Source organism: Patagioenas fasciata, chromosome 2, assembly GCF_037038585.1.
Source record: "Patagioenas fasciata isolate bPatFas1 chromosome 2, bPatFas1.hap1, whole genome shotgun sequence".
Taxonomy (NCBI): domain Eukaryota; kingdom Metazoa; phylum Chordata; class Aves; order Columbiformes; family Columbidae; genus Patagioenas; species Patagioenas fasciata.
The window spans coordinates 62,276,992-62,293,327 of record NC_092521.1 but is presented as its reverse complement, the minus strand read 5'-3'; the positions used below and the strand labels follow the sequence as shown (position 1 = coordinate 62,293,327).

The 16,336-nt window shown below is 42.1% G+C and overlaps 1 protein-coding gene across 1 annotated transcript in view; it reads right to left on the bottom strand.

Moving 5' to 3' along the window:
* The window catches only part of ZNF407 (zinc finger protein 407), a 347,047-nt gene extending 332,937 nt beyond the window's left edge, over nt 1–14,110 (bottom strand). The window contains exon 1 of the mRNA XM_071804301.1: nt 14,030–14,110. The gene's annotated coding sequence lies outside the window, so the exon portion shown is untranslated. The remainder of the gene's footprint in view (nt 1–14,029) is intronic.
* Between the last annotated feature and the right edge of the window lie 2,226 nt (nt 14,111–16,336).

Sequence of the window (16,336 nt, the reverse complement as noted above, 5' to 3'; positions counted from 1 at the left end):
CTGTCCCAGCATCCCAAACCGCAGACCCAGCCTGTTCCTCTGATGGAGCAACACGGGTGCAGAAAGTGGACTGTGAGCCAAATGGGCTGCTGCCTACAGCGGAGTGCTGGCGGAGCACAGTTTTCCCTCAGGTGTTAAAAATAATATTTAGCCTTGTGTTTCAGTCATCAATAGTCATTTTCCTGGTATTTGTCCCATGAAAACACTTTTAACAAGTGCTACAGGACCTCATTTCCCAGCTGTAATCATCACTGGAAAAGAAACAACAGTCTAAAATTAAAGCTTACAGACAACACGAGCAAAAATGTTGGTTTATATCTTTTATAGTGAAACCTAATATTCAGTGTGTTGTTCCAGCTTGTATTTTCCAGAAGACTCAGGCAGTACATCCTATGTTTTCCAAGCACTACAATTCAGATTTTTGCTTTCTGGTAAATTCCATAAATATTTGATAATCAAATGCAACTTCTGTTTTGTCAGCTCTGCAGCACTCCTCATTCTAAATCACCAAACTCTTTTGCTTTTTATGTGAAGCATGAAAGGAATTCACTCCTAACAGTGGTCCTGTAATTCCATTTTACAATTAAAAATATAAAATAACATATGCACCATTTTTCCAGAATCTAATATCCAATATTATTTCTATAAAGTAAACAATACAGAAGACTTTGCTGGTTAAACCTTTGTAACAGCACAAATCACAGCAATATAAATATGCAAAGGTTACAACCATTATACTTTCCTCATCAAATGCCTTCTGCATTATTGTGCTAAGGAGAGCTAAGTCTTCTTAAATGCACGTACAATTTAAAAAAAAAAAAAGCCCTTTAATGGCTATGAATTCGTCACAAAATCATCTCCCCTCCAAATTCATACATTTGGACTTTAAACTGCTTAGTAGGCATCCTAATACAACTATCTGTGTTTTAAATGACTCAAATACCCACAAACATCTAAATCGAACTGAAGTCACTGGGAACAGGGCATTTGAAAGTCAAGGTATTTCTTTAGGTGCTTAAAAAGGATTCAGAAAATAATGTCAGATATCCAGATTTCATTATTCTATCACTAAAACTTGTTATTCAGAATTGAATAAAATGACATAAATCCCCATTTTTGTAATTAAAATTAGGGGGTTTTTTTAATTTTGAAAACTCAGCAATTAAGAATGCTTAGCTACATTAATAACTCATTCTCCAGAATGCTTCAAAAGAAAAATTAAGTTATATTAGACTATTTTTAATAACTTGTAGATTTTAAAGGTGCCCAATTATAACTGAAAAAAAGACTACAGAATAAAGGTAGCAAATGCACAAATTCAATGCTATTAAAAGGCAGACACATGAGATCTCATGTATCTTGTGCCATTTGTAAAAAGGTTGTTTTACTATCAGTGTAACTAATCACAATGAAGCCATCTCTTACAACCAAAGACATTATAATGAATTTTCTTTACAGCTACAGAGAAATGGGATTTGCTGTTCCACATCAAACTAGAACAGGCTGTATAAATTCTTCTTCATATTTATTGTTAAATGTAATTTTTATCTATAAAATCAGCCATGAAATATTAAAAACTGAAACAACAAAATTTATACCCTTTACTTAATTTACTTTAAACGGTCTATTCACTAAAGAGAGGGAAAAAAGGTTACATACGTATTATAGTGCGCCCTCCCCTCTTTCCCCTAAGCATTTCCATTATAAACCTCCTGGTTTTTGGAATTTATAACTCGGTTGTAAAAATTCGCTTCATACTTAGGTATACTTTTCCTTTTACAAATAGAAAAAAAAAATAAATCTGTTGCAGGAGGAGGGCAAGAAAATACGTGAGAGAAGGAAGAAAACAGACTAAGAACCTAATGCTCAGCCACTTAAAAGAGTAAATAGGGGCCATCTACTGTAATTCAGACCCACATTGCACCCCCAGGAACCAGTGGGAGACGATCAGCTGCAGTCACTGTCTCGGGGGGCACAAGGCCTGAAGTCCAGGGATGCTCAGGGCTGCCCCAGGTGATGCTGCACTCCTTCCTTTAGAGGAAGCCAAGGCAATGGTTCAAACGCAGCCTTTATTTAGTCTTTAACTTTATCCATCACAAAAGGAACTCTCATAACAGTTCTTTAACTGAATTAATCTGACACATACAGAAAGCAGAGGATATTTCCAAAATATGTATAAACTAAAAAAAAATCAGTAGAAAGAGATTATTATACTTACATACTCTTCTGCCACATTCTCTAGGTACATGAACAAAAAGAACTACAACGTAAGAATTTTAAGGATCTAGTAGGCATTGATATCATAGTTATTTTGATATAATAATTTTATTTGGAATAGAGATGAATAGTGAAGAGAAAGAATCAGAAAGTTGGTGCTCTGTGACAAATAAAACCTTAAAGCAACCATACTCAACAGCAAAGGCTGCAAATGTAAAATCAGTGACCAACTTATGGAGCTTATTCCAGGTCACCAAAAGGAAAACAATGAAGGAAAAGGGAAGGCTGAACTGATCAACAAGGATGCTCTAAGGCAAGGGTGTCAAATTAATTTTCACGAGGGGCCACATCGGCCTTGTGGTTGTCTTCAAAGGGCCGAATGTAATTTTATGAGCAGTTACATTTACACAGTCCTAAAATTACATTTGGCCCTTTGAAGGCAACAGTGAGGCCAATGCAGCCCCCGGTGAAAATGAGTTTGACAACCCTGCTCTAAGGGTTCAGGTGGCCCTATGGAACAAAAATCCCCACTCAGTTTCAAAAATTCCACAGTCCAAAATTACGTAAGCCTGTATCCACCAGGGATGTCAGGCACTACAGAACTGCTCAATGTCAAGCTTTAAAATGTCTGGAACAGGAAGTGAGAGCTGGAGTCCTGAGTTAGGTACTGGTTATCTCACACACGAGGCACAGATGGAAATAAAAAGCCAGTTCCTGCTCAAGCCACAGGGGACAGCCTCCCCAGCCAGAGGAGACAGAGAGCACAAGTCCTAACCCCAGAAAAGGAGAGTTGGTTGGTACAGCAACCTGGAAAAAGGGAAGAAAACACTGGCTCTGCTGAGCTACTGCTGCACTATTTACCTCTAGGGAACCTGGAAAGCCTTGTTCTTGCACCCCAGTCATGTCAGCTGCCCCGGGGTCCTGAAAGCCACCCCTAAGCAAAGCCCCCTCCTCCAAACCTGCTGGAGCTGCTCCATAACATGATGTCCCCTGCTTCTGCAAACAGCAGAGCTTCAAGCCTGCACACTTCACACAGGGATCAGTGGATGTTCACAATGATTCAGTAATATCCACTTTCACTCTCTGAGTATTTTATTTTTTACGTTAATGAGCACATAGGCACCAAGATTTTCTATTAGCATTCATTACATTCATTTACGGTAAAAATGTATCCATTACAAAAACAGGTATTGACCAAACATAAGAAAACACATACAAGTTGTTCTACCCTTCAGCTGTTAACTTAGTGGAAGGACACCAAGAGTCCATTAGAAGCACTTTGTAGAACTATTCAAACAAATAAGTATCTAAAAGAAAAACCTTGACAACTTTGCATTATATAATAAAGAACATTTTACCAAGTACTAGAATTTGGAGGAATAGTAGTCTTGAAAATGTGTAATAGCTTTAAATTACCCTTATTTAGAATGACTGGCATGACTGTATTATCTCTATGTTTTTACATCACTTTATCCAGCCAGCTGGCTGAATCATTAAAAATATACAGGACTGAGCTTCGCTTTGACCTGCAGTGACTTCTATATGTATTCTCAACATTAACACAAGCGCTGAATGCTACTAATCTTCAGCTTGTAATAACTGATCAAAGAATACTGCCCTGTAATTCACTACAAGCTAAAATCATAGTGCTGAACTGTGCATTTTCAAACAAGTGGTTTATAGCTCTAGATTTAAAATGCAAAGTTTCCATTATATTTAATAATTCAAATGCATGCTGTGTTATGGTTACATTTGGTGACTGGATTAGTAGTGCCCCAACTGAGCTAAACAATGCCTTTTTCCTATTAGAGTTCATATTACCATATTATCTATTTGTTTAAGAAAAGGAAGAAAAAAAGCACAGCAAGGAAGAAGGAATAAAAAAGAAATATGAATATCAAACATACTGAAAGACAGTGAGGACCAAGACAGCAAGAAGGCCTGGTATCAGCAAAATCTACTCTAGCTGAAAGCAGAAAAGCTGCAATATCTGTGCATTTAAAGTATGAAAACTTTCATAAGAAAGATAATATTTTCCCTTTGTCAATAAGGGTTCTCATTGAGTCTGTTTTCCTAGGGACAGTCTCTACAAATTTAGGGAACACAGATATTGCTGTCAAAGAGCGGACTCTCTCAGGCTGTCAACTTCTTAATCAGGGTCTGACTTCAGTAGAAAGTGTGAAACTATGTAATTATTTATGCTTGGCAATTCTGATGGTTTAGACAATTCCAGCACTATGAACATGTTCTTTACAAACCAAATTCTTACTGCAATTTTATTTTAGGGAATATACCACTCTTTTCCTCTGCACTTGCTAGGTGGTGTATTCAAACAAAACTGAAATGTTATGTAAAGTATTTCTCCTCTCTCAAGAAAGATACCATTGAGCTTAGAAATGTAATTTACAAAGATGAAAAATCATTAAAAAATAAAATCAAAATAAAACCACAGTCACAGTGATATCAGCTGAAGTTTCCTCAGCATTGTCAGATTAGTTGTCATTCAAAACTCTATAATTAGAAATCAAATGACCTTTGAGTACTTACAACAAATGTATACATAAAATATTATTTGATCCCATGAAAAGACACACTCCTTACATTTCTGCACTTCCATACAACATTTAAGTATAAACTTCAGAGATTAACTTTGTTTTCATGTAAAGTATCTTAATTATCTTCATATCAGCAGCAGATTTGAAGACAGGCTTGTGTGCCTGAAAGCCAGCCTACTTCTCCATCTTTAGTAGTTGGTGTAATTTATTAGCTCTGCCTGTATGCCACCTCCTAAGAAATCTACCCCTGACAGGGTATTAACCCATTGCATGTAAAATACAAAGATACCCATTCTCTGACAAAAAAAGTTCATTCAACACCGTACCCAAAAATACACTATATTGATACCAGTAACGTCTAAAACCATGACGATGTGAACAACGAAAAAGAACAGGTCTCCCTCCAGGTAAACATTCACCTGCAAAGCTCAGCATGTTTTACACCTGGAAAGGGAAAAGGAGCAGCTCCAACCAAGCTGGCAAAATGCATTGTCAGGTTTTCATTTGTCTTCTCTGAAGAACTGTCTACTATACCTAATAAACTTGTACCCAAGGAAGATTCCTTGGTATTGAGATAAGGAGCTCCTTATGTCTCATCAGGTGTCTGCTTTGGAGCAGCAGAAGGGACACCTTCAATGCCAGACCCACATCACCTTTCTCTTCAGTCTATTCTTCACCTTCCTTCCTCAGGTTGACATCCCTATTGCAAACTCCTTGGGCGACACACACAAAACCAGACAGAGAACAAAGACAACATGCAACCCTCTGCAGGTATCATCAGAGGCACACACAAAGGAGTCAAAGAAAATACTTGTCAAGAATTTTCAAGCTACTTAGACTTAGATTGGCTCTCAAATTCACAAGTCTGTAGCTTTGACAATTAAAGTCTAATCAGAAACAACTTTAAAAAAACAGTTTCTTCATAAAATACATCTGCACAGTTCCAAGTAACGACACTACTACAAAAACTCTGCTCAAAAACAAAGATCTATTTTTTGGAGTAAGATTTGGACCAAAAAAAAAAAACCAATTTTATTTCGTTGGCTTTGTATGCACAAATTAGGAGGTGGAGAGCTTGTGTCAGGTTCTGATTTTGATCATTTTGACACAAATTGAAAAAAATTCTGTTAAAGTAAATGGACATATTCTGATTTATAGCCAAGTAAATAACATCAAATTCTAGTCCCAGGATTTCTTTCCTTCCTGATTAAATTACATTAATGTACACTCAAAACAAACCAACTACTGCTAGTCATACTATTTTTTTTTCAGCAGAATAACTTCACTGTTAACAAAACACCGCATACACGTGAAATTGTGAGGGTTCAGGCCATCTATGCAAAGCTTTGCAATAACAAGGCTTATAGCAACATTATAGTATGTCAGCACCCTAAATGTAGAACAGAAGTGAACCTGCTTCCTGTGAAGATGTATAGGCCACTGTTTTTCCCTAAAATACTTTTTATTAACTTGATACATTGATGAGAGATCAAAAAACACAACACACTGTCTTCTTACATGGAATGTATGAGGAAAAGGCCCAAAACCTAAATCTTGCATCTTCATATTCCTAAAAGGTTTGACATAGTATTTATTGCCACATTACCCCTAATTAGCAGTTTAAGCTTGTTAACAAGAACAGTTCTTTTCATTTAAGGTAAACAGGAATTATTTTTCCATTGTATAGGTAAAACTTGTAAATAGGACAGCTCATAAATTCTAAGATGAGAGAAACTAGGAAATGATTCATTAAGGCTTGAGTTATAAATTCAAAACATGAAGCATAATGTGCTTAAAGAAGAAGGTTTTATTTTTAAAAGCATTCATTAGGCTCTCATCTCCAAGCCTCAGACTTGTAAATAATTTAAAATGAAAATGCAAACAACAGGGAGATAAAAAAACAAATGCAAGTCAAATCATTCCATTGTTGTACCAATAAAACTCAAAACAATAGAAAAGAAGTTGGCATATTTTGAAGATACCATCCAGAAAACATTTTTATGTACTGTATATTTGAACCTAGATATTATGCTAACACTGGATCCAATCCAAAAAAAACTAGCTCTGACTTATAACAAGCAGGCTGTGCCCAGTAAAGGATACACATGCTAAACTAGTAATTTTTTGTATTTATTGCACTTTGTTCTTCAGCTGCCAAAATGAACAAGCAAGCTGCAGCTTATGGATGCTTCTAGATATTTAATTTTTCCATTTTGACTTTTTAGAAATGTATACCTTATTAACAATTTATATAACATAAGGCAAGAACCCCTTCCTTTTAAAGAGTTAGATAAATCTAGGTTTGCCTCACATGGGGAGCATGAAAAGAAACAGCCTTTACTTCACTGGCATCAAAAATAGGAAGAAAACAAAAATAACAAATCAAACAGAAAATGTGAAAGGTGGAGAGGGACTTTTAAAAAGGGCATGCACAGATAGGACAAGGGGTAATAGTTTTGAATTGAAAGAGGGTAGATTTAGATTAGATATGAGGGAGAAATTCTTCATCATGAGGGCGGTAAGACACTGGAACAGGCTGCCCAGAGAAGCTGTGGATGCCCCAACCCTGCAAATGCTCAAGGCCAGGCTGGATGGGGCTTTGAGCCACCTGCTCTGTTGGGAGGTGTCCCTGTCCATGGCAGGGGCCTTGAAACTAGATGATCTTTAAGGTCACTTCCAACCCAAACCGTTCTGTGATTCTATGAAAACAAAACACAAGGATCACTGCTGTTGTTGCTGCATATCCAGTGTCCCAAATCCAATGTCAATACACCCCTGCAGAAGGTGTGTTACACAGCAAAGAACTAGGACAGAGCAACGTTTTGCCTTTATTAATTTATAGTGTTTGCTACCCTTTTCCCAAGTACTTGAAACAATCCAACTTATATGCAACATATGATTTCACTTAAGCATTCAACAGAAGCATGCAACAGGCATTTATTTCTCCTTGTTAACACACCATGTGGGATTGCAAAACGCAAAAGTGCAGTATTTTTATGCCAAGGTTCTTGGGAAGATAGGCATGTGTGCTGGGCATCACATGAACATGAAGACATACTCCTCAGAAGCCTTGAGCTTACTGCCCACACCCCACGTCAGGAAATCTGATGCTTTTCAGCCTCATCAAGCTTCCTGTGTGGTTGCAGACAGTGAGCAGGAAACCACAGAATCATAGAATGTTTGTGTTGGAAAAGACCTTTAAGATCATCAAGTCCAACCATTAACCTGGCACTCCCAAGTCCACCACTACACCACGTCCCCTATCACCTCACCTACACACGTCTTTTAAACACTTCCAGGGATGGTGACTCTACCACTTCCCTGGGCAGCCTGTTCCAATGCCTGACAACCCTTTCTGTGAAGAATTTCTTTCCTAATATCTAATCTAAACTTCCCCTGGCACAACTTGAAGCCATTTCCTCTCAACCTATCACTTGCTACTTGAGAGAAGAGACCAACACCCTCCATGCCAACAATCTCCTTTCAGGTAGTTGTAGACAGTGATAAGGTCTCCTCTCAGCCTCCTTTTCTCCAGGCTAAACAGCCCCAGTTCCCTCAGCTGCTCCTCATCAGACTTGTGCTCCAGACCCCTCACCCTTCTCTGCACTCTCTCCAGCACCTCAATGTCTTTCTTGTAGTAAGGGGCCCAAAACTAAACACAGGATTCAAGGTGCAGCCTCACCAGTGCCAAGTACAGTGGCACAATCACTTCTCTAGTCCTGCTGGCCACACTATTCCTGATACAAGCCAGGATGCTGTTGGCCATTTTGGCCACCTGGGCACACTGCTGGCTCATGTTCAGCCATCTGTCAATCAACACCCCCAGGTCCCTTTCTGCCAGGCAGTTTTCCAGCCACTCTTCCCCAAGCCTGTAGTGCTGCCTGGGATTGTTGTGACTCAAGTGCAGGACCCGGCACTTGGCCTTGTTGAACCTCATGCAACTGGCCTCAGCCCAATGATCCAGCTGGTCCAGATCCCTCTATAGACCCTTCCTAACCTCCAACAGTTCAACACTCCCACCCAACTCGTGTCAGCTGCAAACTTACTGAGCATGCACTCAATACCTTCGTCCAAATCACTGACAAAGAGATTAAACAAAACTGGCCCCAATACTGAGCCCACTTCTTACTGATCACCAACTAAATTTGACTCCATTCACCACAAGTCTTTAGGCCCAGCCATCCAGACAGTTTTTTAACCCAGCAAGAGTATACCCATCCGAGCCATGAGCTGCCAGTTTCTCCAGGAGAATGCTGTGGGAAATGGTGTCAAAGGCTTTGCTGAAGTCCAGGTAGACAACATCCACAGCCTTTCCCTCAACCACTAAGCGGGTCACACCATAGAAGGAGATCAGGTTGGTCAAGCAGGACCTGCCTTTCATAAACCCATGCTGACTGGGCCTGATCGCTTGATTGTCCTGTCCATCAGGATGGCACTCAGGATGATCTGCCCTATAACCTTCCCCAGCACCAAGGCCAGACTGACAGACCTGCAGTTCCCCAGATTCTCCTTCTGGCCCTTCTTGTAGATGGACATCACATCTGCTGACCTCCAGTCAATTGGGACCTCCCCAGTTAGCCAGGACTGATGATAAATGATTGAAAGTGGCTTGGTGAGCACCTTTGCCAGTTCCCTCAAACCACTGGGTGGATCCCATCTGGCCCCATAGACCTGTGTGTGTCTAACTGGTGCAGCAGGTCATTCACCATTTCCCCTTGGATTATTGGGGCTTCATTCTGCTCCCCGTCCCTGTCTTCCAGCTCAGGGGACTGGGTACCTGCAGCCCAGCTGGTCTTACTAGTACAGACTGAAGCAAAGAAGACATTTGGTACCTGAGCCTTTTCCTTGTTCTCGGTCACTATGTTTCCTCCTGCATCCACTAAAGGATGGAGATTCTCTTTAGCTCTCCTTTTGTTGCTAATGTAGTTACAGAAACATTTTTATTGTATTTTATGGCAGTAGTTAGATTAAGTTCTAGTTGGGCTTTGGCCCTTCTAATTTTCTCCCTGCAAAACCTAACAATATCTTTGCAGTCATGAAACTACCCGGCACCTCACGTGAGCTGCAGGTACACAGCAGGTGTGTGACTGGGCTGCAGCACACGCACCTTACAGCCAGATGATGCTCACTAGAGGCACCAAACCTGCCAGGCAGCACATGGGCTGCTGTGGCAGTTGCACCACCCCTGATAACATCCAGAGCTTTCAATACAACAGCTGATGGCTCTTTAGCACCTTTTATGTCCCACCATGGCTGGCCTCACATACTCACCTTGGTCAATGCCAAACATCACATCCTTCCTCCCTGGGGCAGGGTGACTCCAGTCACATACACCCCTCATTTGGGGGAGGAGGAGGGGTGGAACCACTGGTCAACAGACCAGGTGATCAGTCAATAAGGCGCAAGTAAAATAAGAAAACTTCCATGCATATTTAACACAAACACCTAGAATGGGCTATAGACTCTTCTGTAACTACAGACCCTTCACTGGCAGATGGCAGGAAGAGGATCACCAGAAGTCAGAGCTGCAGAGCAGAAAGGTAGGTATGGTTAAACATACAACTTCTTTCTCGAAAGCAAAAGAATTTCTGCAGGTGAGAAATTAGAGATTACAAGGACAACATCTTTACATTTTTTGCTTCTTCACTGGTTTTATATGCACAGGCTAATAAACACTTGGAGCTTATGTCTTAGTACAGGCAAAATTACACAGATAAAGTATCCAGTTTAGAAGAAATTAGGTATCTTTTGTTTAAGCTTTCATATACTTTTGTGTAATGCCATAAAAATGTTTACTGCAAAGGCAGACAGACCACAGATTAAACCACTTGGACATTATCAGAGAGATCTCACATGAACTTTGACACTCTGAGCAAGGCAACATTTAAGCAGTTTACCATGCGACCTCCTGTGCAGCACTACTCCCAATTCATTCTCTCCAAGACATCCATGGTTACTCCTATGACTCTCATTAGCACCAAGCATCACCGGAGAGGCACACTGCTGATTTCCTATACGCATCTGTGTCCACCAAGAACTGCTGTTGTTCATCCCGCTCAGAAGTAAGCGGCGCTTGCGGGCCTGTGCTGCCGATAGCCAGGCTCTGGGCATCTCTGCTATCCAAAACCAGCAAGGCCAACACAAAACAACACCTTTTGGGGTACAAAGGTAACCAAGAGTGCCCCACCGGCTGCCTGCTGACTTTTAACCTGCCAAAATGGAAGTACTGTTTGTGTTGGCTCCTTATGTCATACAAAGCACAGAACAGAGACCACGATGCCAAGTGGCTACTTTTGTGAACAACGGAGCAGCTTTTCTTTCCCCATCACCACAACCCTCTAATAAAAAAGTCACTAAAAGAGTAGTATCCACTACATCTGTTGAATCATGTCAACTTGTCTTCCCTCTCAGGCCCTATTGTTGGAGATGTGCTTTCAAAAGAATCACCTATATTCCAGGATGTGCAAACTAAAAAATGAACCCAGTAATTTTAACATGCACCATAATACCAAGGCATTAATTTGAATGAATGAATGAATGACTAGACCAGACATATCTTAAACCAGTGTTTTTATATGAGTGATGGGATCATCCATTCAGGGCAGCCTTTTTGTTTCCCCAAGAAACAGAATATTTAAATACTAAATCATCTTAGGAAATTTGAATGTAGGAGCTAATGTAGATCACCAATTCCAGTTCAACCACATTTCATATGCCAATCTGTCTGTAAATTTTACCTTGTGCACAAAACCACAAGTGTGTATACATTCAAAGATTAAAAAAAAATAGGTAAAGCTATGCTTTTCTTAATTTTGTGCACACTAATACAAAAATGCTGTTCTTCATTACAAAAGATTGCTTTTAATTGAGTACTATGACTGACATCCGCTTGACACACATTCTTTCTCCAAGTAATGTTTTTCTACAAAAGGAGACAACATACCTTAAGCTTTAAAAACGTTTCTAACAGAGAAAACTTTTGTGCAAATAAATTAGAAATTTTTGATGCTGTTAACTACACAATATTTCCTACAGAAAAATGATAGGAAAGGATTGGCTCAATGTTTTTAACTCAGGTCATTTGAATTACATTTCCCAAAATGCTAATAAAACTGACATGTTTGAACATACTGAAAAAGTCACAGTCCATCATCATGCTGTCACATCAGTGCATTTGACTTTTTTCAAAATGTATGGATTATACAATTACTGCCAGGCTCCATATTTTAAATATAAAAGCTACAATCTGATTATATGTCCATGCTAAAATAATTTATGAAATAAGGGTGGAATGACTGTAGTGTTACTTCTATGATTAATGTAACTTGCTGTGAATAGTCTAGGAGACTGCAGGAGACCAAACAGAAGCCTGTAATTGTCTTCATCTTTCATGAACAGGTGTGACCTGGGAAAAATATAGATCCCAACATCCAAAGTTCCAGCCTCATGTGAACATCTTGATACTCATGTTCTGATATAGGAATGGAAAAGAAAATTTATGACATTCACAGGCCACACCTTTAGATTATTAAGGTAAGAATCAGAGCAAATTACATGCAATGTTTAAATTATATGCTAGTCTATTATTGTTTTGCACCATCAGCAAATCACTCCTGCCACCATTACCCTTGCACTTTTGGATTCTCATTATTTACTACTCCCTAGGTGTTACCATCATGCTTTGTATGATATAGATGGAACATGAATACATGAAAAAAGCCCAAGGTCTTGCAAGTCTGCATGAGGACAGCTACACAAAGAAGGCAAGAGGGTACAGGAAAACAACTACGTGAATATTGAGATCACCTACAGCTACATAATAAAGATGACAAACTAAATGCTTTTTTCTTTTCTTTCTCCTTAACTGACATTATAGTTTAAGATGAACATTATGGTTCACAGGCCACACTAATTATTTGAAGGTGCAACAAGAAACTCGTCGTAACAAGGAAATTCAACCTGTCCCTCAAAGGCTACCTAAAACAGCTAGTTTTGGTTTAATCATCTTTCCCACTGAAGATGCACACTTTTTTTAGAAATGCATGAGAAATTGCCATGCTAGTTATGGGAACTGGTTTTCCTTACTGCAACCTGACAGGTTCCCTGAAAATCTGCCAACTCCCTAGAGAGGACAAAACCACGTCGAAAAACATGAGACCGCAAGACCGCTCTGTTAGGTGATTTAAGCAGAGCAAAGGGAAAACAGCTACAACTGTGTTTTGTTGGTTGGTTGAGTTGTTTTTCGTTGCGGGGCGGAGGTGTGCGGAAAGGGGGCAGGGTGTTTTGTTGCTTAGTTTTTGGTTGCTTGGTTTTTGCTTGTTTTTACCACTTGGCAGGAACTGCTTACAAAGCTCCCACCGTTACACGCGTTGCCACTCACTGGCAGCTGCACAACTTCTCTAGCTCATGTACACCCACACTAGAACAACCTTCGGGAAAGGAAAGTAAGGAGAACAGGAGTTTGACCAGCAAAACCCTTTCCTGGCAGAGCTGCACCGCCCCACAAGTCACACCCTCCTGCACCGCACGCAGCAGCCGAGCCCAGGCCGGGCCCCGCCGCGCCTGCGCACACGCCGCACTGACGGCGGTCACGCATACGCGCAACGGTGAAGGGAGCGCTGCCCAATACCGTCCCGTGGGGCGGCGCAAACGAGCCTCCGCCGGCATCCCCTCATTTCCCCCAACAGCGAGGGAGGTGCGGGAAGGGACCGCGGTCACCACAACCCGGCCGCCACCAGCCCCGCGGCCCGCGCATGCGCAGCGGCCCCGGCCAGCCCCGCTGCGGGGCAGGCGAGGGGGTTGAGAGGGCGCCCCTGGAACACACGTCGGCCGAAGCCGCAATGCAGCCAGCCCGGCGCTCCCCCTTCTCGGCCCGGTGCTCTGCTCTCCTCTCCCCCCCGCCCACCGCCTGCGGCAGAGCGGAAGGGAAGTGCCGCGGACCGGGCCGGCTGAGGCAGCCAATGGGCGCGCGGGGCGTTCTTCCCGCCCTTGGCGCCTCGGCCACTCGGCGGGCAGCGGAGGAGGAGCCAGGGACGGGATTGGCTCGGCAGAGCGCTGCTGGCCGCCCGCCCACCAGGAGCAAAAAAAACGACGGTAACAGAGAGGCCCAAAAAGCCCAAGGGGAGACGGCGGCCACACCGCCGGCCAACCGCGGCCCCGCGGTCACATAAGCCCCCCGCCAGGGCCCGAAGCAGCACCCTGCCTCGCGCCGCTGAGCAGGGGGGCAACGCGGCCGCGTCCCGTCCGGCAACACTTACCGCGCGGGGGGAGCCGTCCGCCTCCGCTTGTGATGATCTTGGTCACAAGTGGCGCGCCGTAGATTCGCCGTCTTGCGTCACACCCGGCGCGGGGACGGAGGAATAGGAGGGGGGTGGGCGAGGCCCGCTCACGTGACGCGGCGCCGGGGCGGGAGCCGTTGAGGCGGCGCTCGAGTGTCCGGCCTCGCGTGCGGCCGCGGGCGCGAGGGGCTGCGCCCGTCGGTTGTCGCGCGGGGGAGAGAGGGAGCGCGCCGCCGCCATCTTCCCCTTCCGGGGCCTGGCGGCGGCAGCAGCGTCGGTGCCCTGGGCGCACCGGTGTGCGGCTGCTGGTCCCCAGGCCGCACGGTTCCCTCGGCGGGCAGGGCCCCGGAGACAGGCCCCAGGGTTTGGCGCTGAGGAGGTGCGCGTCAGTAAGGCCGCAGGCGCGGGTCCCGGGCGGGGAAAGGCAGCCGGAGCGGGCAGGAACCGACAGATGGGGTGTTCAGTTGAAAACTGCACTTTCATTTGCGTCTGGCAAAAGAAGCCTTGTGTACGTGTGGCCTCTGCCATAGCAGCTCCTGGCGTTGGGTTGCACCTTTACAACCTTCGTGCGGTGTGGAGGTTTACATAAAATAAATTGGTGGTTTTACAGTCTGCCTCGGTATGGGTAGTGCAGTGCAAATCAGCGCTAATCCCTGGGATTTCAAGGCGTGGGAAAGAAGTAGATAAGACAGCACACAACAGTTGTTCACTAAGTTTATCAACTGAAGGCCATACAAACTCCAAGCTGCAATTTCTGTATTTTTCAGAGGATGCAATTCAGAGTGGGAATATCTGAATGAGGCAGGGAAAGGGGGGTACCAGGAAAGGGAAGCAATTTGTAAAACATGTTACATCTTCTAAGCTCATGAAGAAACCATAATATTGAGACACTTCATGCTCTTTCCCAGTTTCTTAAACTAAGTCACGTGATCAGTATGATATCAAAACTAAAAGAGTGTAGTCTGAAGAGTGTTTTGGTATCTGTCATGGAATGCAGTTGCTTTTCCACGGTTGCTTATGTTTTTGAAAATGCAGGTTTACCATTTATGTTTTTGTTACACAGTATTTTTTAGTAGATGGAGTATCTTAGTTAAAAAGCATTTTGTGTCCCTCAAGGCTGTTTCGGGGCCCAAGGTGGTCAGTGGAAGAGAATACACTCTGGTGAATACGTTTGGAGTTCACTGACTTTTTTCCTGTTGTACAGCGTATGTAAGGCACAGTCAGGCGTACTAATTAGGCCAAACAACTTGCAGTTTCATTTAGCCAGTTAGTCATTGGCTAATCTGCTAGCCTTACAACACAGCATTGCTGATTCTGGAGTGGGTTGTGAAGACTGTAAGAATGGTTCGAGGATGAAGTGGTCACTGCAGCCTGAGCCATTCATCAAATGAAAATGGAGAACCCAGATAAATGACCACAGTCTTTGTAAAGATTGAAATAAATGAACAAAGTTTAAAACAGAAGTATCCATAGATAAAGTATCACACAGAACATAAGTAAGAGAAAGATATCTCTTAGTCCAGTACCTCAGGGTTATAGTACGTATTTTAGTAGTCCTCTGTATAACAACAAAACTACACAGAGGAGTACTCCTTGATTTGCAATGTTCTATTCAGTTCCATGTATATTTACTTGTATAAGGACATTTAAGAATTTTAATAGGTTATCGAGAGACCATGGAAACTTAGCAGTTTTAAGAACAATCTGATTAAGAACAATCTCATTGTTCTTGATATTTTTCAGCATGGGAAAATAGGTGAAACAACCCCTTGGTGTCCCTCAGGCTCACTTTCTCTGTGGTTTACGAATTCCTGTTATATGCCGAAGAATTTTGTTTAGATCTGGGCCTCAAGTAGCACCTGTACTTAAATTCGTGTAGTATCCCAGTCAGCATGCCTGGGCCTTCAGTTTTTTCATCATCTGCTTACTGAGAGGAAACATACAGGTGGAGAAGGCATGATCATGAGAGCTGCAGTTTTGTAAATTGAAATATTTCTAACAGAAAAATTAAGAGAGGCAACGTTTTTAGGAATAGCCTGAAGAGGGAGCTATTGGTATTGTAGAAACAGCAATTAAGGTAGAATTGCTATTAATAAAATTATATCTGTGACAAAAATAATTAATTTTTGTAATTTTAAGATCCATTTATTAAATGTTTACAGACATATCTACATTTGATATCCTGGTTTAGATACATAATTTCAAAGTCATGCTGAAAATTTAAATGCTTGTTCTTTGTTCTGAAATATTTATACTGATTATACTAAAACACAAACTGAAAAAGTC